We start from the raw sequence: 5,759 nt of genomic DNA, 5'->3' as shown, positions 1-5,759 counted from the left end.
TTTTAAAATTTGTCATTTTAAAGCGTTTGTTTTAAAAGCAAAGATTTTTGGGGTTTTTTTAAATGTTGTTGGCATACTTTAAATCAATAAGATTAAAAATAATGATAATAAAATTTCTCGTCCCTCCCTTGGGTAAAGCAATTTCGGTTCAACGACCTAGTCTTTAATTCACGACGAATTTTAAATATCAAATTTTTAACTTAATGAAATAAAGTAAATTTTTGTTTTTAAATTCACACCAAACTTAAATTCAAAATGCATAAAATTAAAAATTTATATTAATATTAATATTATTTTTATACATTAATTTTACAAACTTATATTGAAAATATTAATTTTTAAAATAATAAAAAAACTTAAATATATTGATTTTAAAAATTTACAATAATAATTTAATATTAATTTAAAAACAAGGTAAAAATTAAAATGAAAAATCTTTTTGGTCTTTTATCCCACTTTAATCAATCAAATATTATCAAAAATATACGTCCTTCTTTTGGGTAAAGTAATTTTGGCTATTTTACCTAGTTTTACAGCTGACGAATTTCTGAAATGTTTTGGATTGATTGATTAAAGATATTTATACCTTAAGAATAAACGGTAAATTCGCAGTGATGTAATAAATTTTTGTATGATATCAATAATTTCGGTTTCGCATACCTAATTTTATTGAATATCAATTTAATACTCTATAGGGAACGATTCAGCGTTTATTATCAAAAGGTTAAAAGCAATAAATAAAAACAAATAAAAATTGTACATACTTACCTGTGAGATAGAATTCTCAGAGACCTGCTTTAGCTGACTCATAGGAGAGTCGTGTGATTTGGTTTTCCATAGCTACATAAGCGTAACCTTGATTCTTCAATAACTTTTCTTCTAAACATATGAACGGCCCTTCTCTGCATAGAGTAACAAATTTGGTATTTGAATATGTTTGATTGTTCGAACATTTACCTTCGTGTGACCATTTTCCGCATTTATTACATCTTTCAAGGTGTCGTGCTCTTCTTTTTGTTGCGGATTTTGATTTTCCTTTACCAAAATGTGTCTTATGGTGATCTTTCCTGAGTTCTTTCCTCACTTCGTCCATTTTTCCTCTTATGAATGATACCAGTTCGCTCGGGAAGATGTTATTATTATGTTTAGTAATCATAGCGTGTAGTAGTAGACCATGGTTCAGATAAAAGGAATTCTTCATCTTGTAAAACCTAAAAGAAATAAAAATTCAGAATGGGGGGAGAAGACTAGTTCTTTAGGGTCTGCTAGGGAAAGACCATTCGGATTCCATTCTCGAGAACTACACGAAAAAAGAAAATCTAACTCTAACAGAAATACATATTACCCTTAAAAGATTTGAATCTTCCCACACTTAGTTAGCTGTGGTGTCGAAATTGTGATTAACTTCATTGTCAACTTCCATTGGACCATGTATATAATGTTTAACTCTGTGACCATTAACTTTAAATTCAATCCCATTTGAATTTATTAACTCTATTGTTCCGTATGGGAAAACTTTTTTGACTATGAATGGTCCAGACCATCTTGATTTCAATTTTCCAGGAAATAGCTTGAATCGTGAATTGAAAAGAAGGACTCTGTCTCCTTCCTTAAATTCTTTTGAACTTCTGATTCTTTTATCATGCCATTTCTTTGTTCTTTCCTTATAGATTAACGAATTTTCATATGCTTCATGTCTTAGTTCTTCTAATTCGTTTAGTTGACTTAAACGTAGACGTCCAGCTTTATATAAATCAAATTTACATGTCTTCAAAGCCCAAAATGCTTTGTGCTCAATTTCTACTGGAAGGTGACATGCTTTTCCGTAAACGAGTTTAAAAGGTGTGGTTCCAATTAGAGTTTTGTAGGATTTTCTAAAAGCCCAGAGTGCATCCTCCAATTTCATGGACCATTCCTTTGGATTCGATCCTACGGTTTTCTCTAGAATACGTTTTAATGCTCGGTTGGTATTTTCAACTTGTTCACTTGTTTGTAGATGATAAGCGGTCGAGATTTTATGAGTCACTCCATATCTTTTGAGAACTTTCTCAAGTTGATTGTTACAAAAATGAGTACCCCGATCACTTATTAAAGCTTTCGGTGTTCCAAACCTAGCAAAAAGACGTTTTAAGAAGTTTACTACAACTCGTGCATCGTTAGTTGGGAGAGCTTGTGCTTCCGCTCTTTTAGATACATAATCAATGGCAACGAGAATATAGAGATTATTATGAGATTTTGGAAATGGACCCATAAAGTCAATACCCCAAACGTCAAATACTTCACATACTTGAATGACATTTGTGGCATTTCATCACGTTGACTTATTTTTCCGGCCCTTTGACAAGCATCACATGATTTACAAAGAAGGTGTGCGTCTTTGAAAATTGTAGGCCAATAGAATCCAGCGTCGTAAACTTTTCTTGCTGTGAGTTGAGGCCCATAATGCCCTCCTGTTGGTCCTGTGTGACAATGGTTTAAGATTTGACTAGCTTCATCTCCGAATACGCATCGGCGTATTATTCCATTGGGACAACTTTTAAACAAATGTGGATCTTTCCAAAAATAGTGTTTATATCACTAAAGAATTTCTTTCTTTTTTGGTACGACAACCCTTTTTCAAGGAATCTACATACTAAATAGTCTGCATAGTCTGCAAACCATGGAATTTCATTATAATTGATTCTCAAAAGATATTCATCAGGAAAGTTGTCTTGTATAGTCGATTCATTTAGAACTTTCAATTCAGGATTTTCAAGACGAGAAAGATGATCAGCGGCTAGATTTTCTGCTCCCTTTTTATCTCGGATTTCAATATCGAACTCTTGTAAGAGTAAGATCCAACGAATTAATCGTGGTTTGGCATCTTGTTTCGAAAATAGGTATCTAAGAGCAGAATGGTCGGTACAGACCACCGTTTTAGCTAGAACGAAATATGAACGAAATTTGTCAAAAGCAAAGACAATAGCAAGGAGTTATTTTTCAGTAGTTGTGTAATTTGTTTGTGCTCCTTGTAACGTCTTACTAGTGTAATAAATAGGTTGAAATTGTTTTTCAATCCTTTGTCCTAAAACGGCTCCCATTGCAAAATCACTTGCATCGCACATGAGTTCAAATGGTAGATTCCAATTTGGAGTTATCATGATCGGCGCATTAGTGAGTTTTTCTTTAACAATATTAAAAGATTTGATGCATTCATCTGAAAAGATAAATGGAGCATCCTTTTCTAGGAGTTTATTCATAGGAGTGGCAATTTTAGAAAAATCTTTTATGAAACGTTGGTAAAAACCGGCATGCCCTAGAAAAATCCTAACCCCTCTAACATTGGTGAGATGTGAAAGTTTAGCAATTACATCTACTTTAGCTCTATCCACTTCAATTCCTTCCTCTGAAATTTTATGACCAAGAACGATGCCTTCTTTAACCATGAAATGGCATTTCTCCCAATTAAGAACTAGATTTGATTGCTCGCATCTAAAAAGCATTCATTCAAGATTAACTAGACATGTTTCAAATGTATCACCGAAGACTGAAAAGTCATCCATAAAAACTTCCATGCATTCTTCTATCATGTGGTGAAAAATTGCCATCATACACCTTTGAAAGGTTGCAGGGGCGTTGCAAAGTCCAAATGGCATGCGTTTGTAAGCAAAAGTACCATAAGGGCACGTGAATGTGGTTTTCTCTTGGTCCTCGGGTGCGATTGGAATTTGAAAGTATCCGGGAAAACCGTCAAGAAAACAATAGTAACTATTCCCGGCTAGTCTTTCCAACATTTGATCAATGAAAGGTAATGGAAAGTGATCTTTTCTGGTGGCGTCATTTAATTTTCTATAATCAATATAGACACGCCATCCTGTTACAGTCCTAGTAGGAATTAGCTCATTTTTTCATTTGTGATGACAGTCATGCCACCCTTCTTAGGTACGCATTGAACTGGGCTTACCCATGGACTATCATAGATTGGATAAATTTAACCTGCATCTAGCAGTTTAATAATTTCTTTCTTAACAACATCTTGCATATTAGGATTTAGTCTTCGTTGGTGTTGCACATATGTTTTATGACCTTCTTCCATAAGGATTTTATGTGTGCAATACGAAGGACTTATGCCTTTAATGTCATGAATCTTCCATGCAATAGTTGGTTTATGAGCTTTTAGCACAGAAATGAGTTGAGATTTTTCATTTTCTGTAAGAGAAGACGATATTATTACAGGTAATTCATATTCACCATGTAAATAAGCGTATACCAAATGGTTTGAAAGTGGCTTTAACTCTAATGTCGGTGGTTCTTCTATCGATGATTTGTATCGATATCTGTCTTCCTCTTTTAACATTTGAAGTTCTTCTGTTGTTAGTTCATAATCATTAGCCATGAGTGTGGTTAACATTTCAGCTTCATCAATTGGTTCAGTTCCTTCTCCTAAAGAACATTCTCCTGTTCCTTGTAATTCTGGGAATTCTTCTAACAATGCTGCATGTGAATCTATAGTTTGAATATAATAACATGTATCATCTGCAGATTGCGGTTGTTGCATGGCTCTATCCACAGAAAAGGTAACACTCTCGTCCTCTATACTTAGGGTCAGTTTCTTACCAAACACGTCTATTATTGCTTTAGCCATGTTTAAGAATGGTCTTCCTAATATAAGAGGAACTCGAGAATATTCTTTCATGTCCAGAATAACAAAGTCTACTGGAAATACTAAAGTACCAACTTTAACTAGCATATTTTCCATTATCCCTCTAGGATATTTTACTGATCGATCAGCTAGTTGTATGCTTATTCGTGTTGGTTTCAATTCTCCAAGGTCTAGTTTAGCATATAGTGAATACGGCATTAAATTTATACTAGCACCTAAGTCTGCCAATGCTTCTATTGAACTAAGACTACCAAGAAAACATGGAATTGTGAAACTTCCTGGATCTGAGAGTTTTTCTGGTAGTTTATTCAACAGCACTACAGAACAATTTGCATTCATAGTAACAGCCGAGAGTTCTTCTATTTTCTTTCTATTTGTGATTAGATCTTTCAGAAATTTAGTATATCTAGGCATTCCTGAAATCACATCAATGAAAGGAAGATTAACATTTATTTGTTTAAACATATCCAAGAATTTGGATTGCTCGGCTTCAAGTCTTTCTTTTCTCATTTTACTCGGGTAAGGAAGTGGTGGTTGGTATGGTTTAATATAAGGTTTAGCTTTAACTGTGTTATCTTCATTAACCTTTTTAACTACCGGTTCTGTTTCTTTCTCTTACTCAGGCTGTGGTGCCTGTGGAGTAGGAATAGAGTCATCAGAAATTACAGGTATTTCAGGTGGTTTAAGTGTAATACCACTTCTTGTGGTAATGGCTTTAGCTATTTCATTCCGGGGGTTAGCATTTGTATCACTAGGTAGACTCCCTGATTTTCTTTCACCTATCAACCTTGCTAGGTTGCTCACTTTTTGTTCCAGATTTTGAATAGAAGCTTGTTAACTTCTAAATGCTTGAGCATTTTGTTCATTAGTTTGTTTCTGATATGTGAAAAACTGCGTTTGAGATTCAACTAGCTTCGACATCATATCTTCTAAATTTGGCTTTTTATCATCGGTTTGAGGTGGTTTAATTGGAAAAATAGGTCTTTGCTGGTTGTAAGTATTATTAGATATTTGTTGATTGCTAGGACCTTGTTGGTTGTTGTATGGAACATTTCGGTTATAATTCTGATTTTGATTGTAGTTTGGTCTTGGCGGTTGATAATTACTTTGATAATTA

This window comes from Rutidosis leptorrhynchoides, chromosome 8, assembly GCF_046630445.1.
Source record: "Rutidosis leptorrhynchoides isolate AG116_Rl617_1_P2 chromosome 8, CSIRO_AGI_Rlap_v1, whole genome shotgun sequence".
In the NCBI taxonomy this organism is placed as follows: Eukaryota; Viridiplantae; Streptophyta; class Magnoliopsida; order Asterales; family Asteraceae; genus Rutidosis; species Rutidosis leptorrhynchoides.
The sequence above is the reverse complement of the archived record's forward strand: the minus strand, read 5'-3'. Positions refer to the sequence as shown.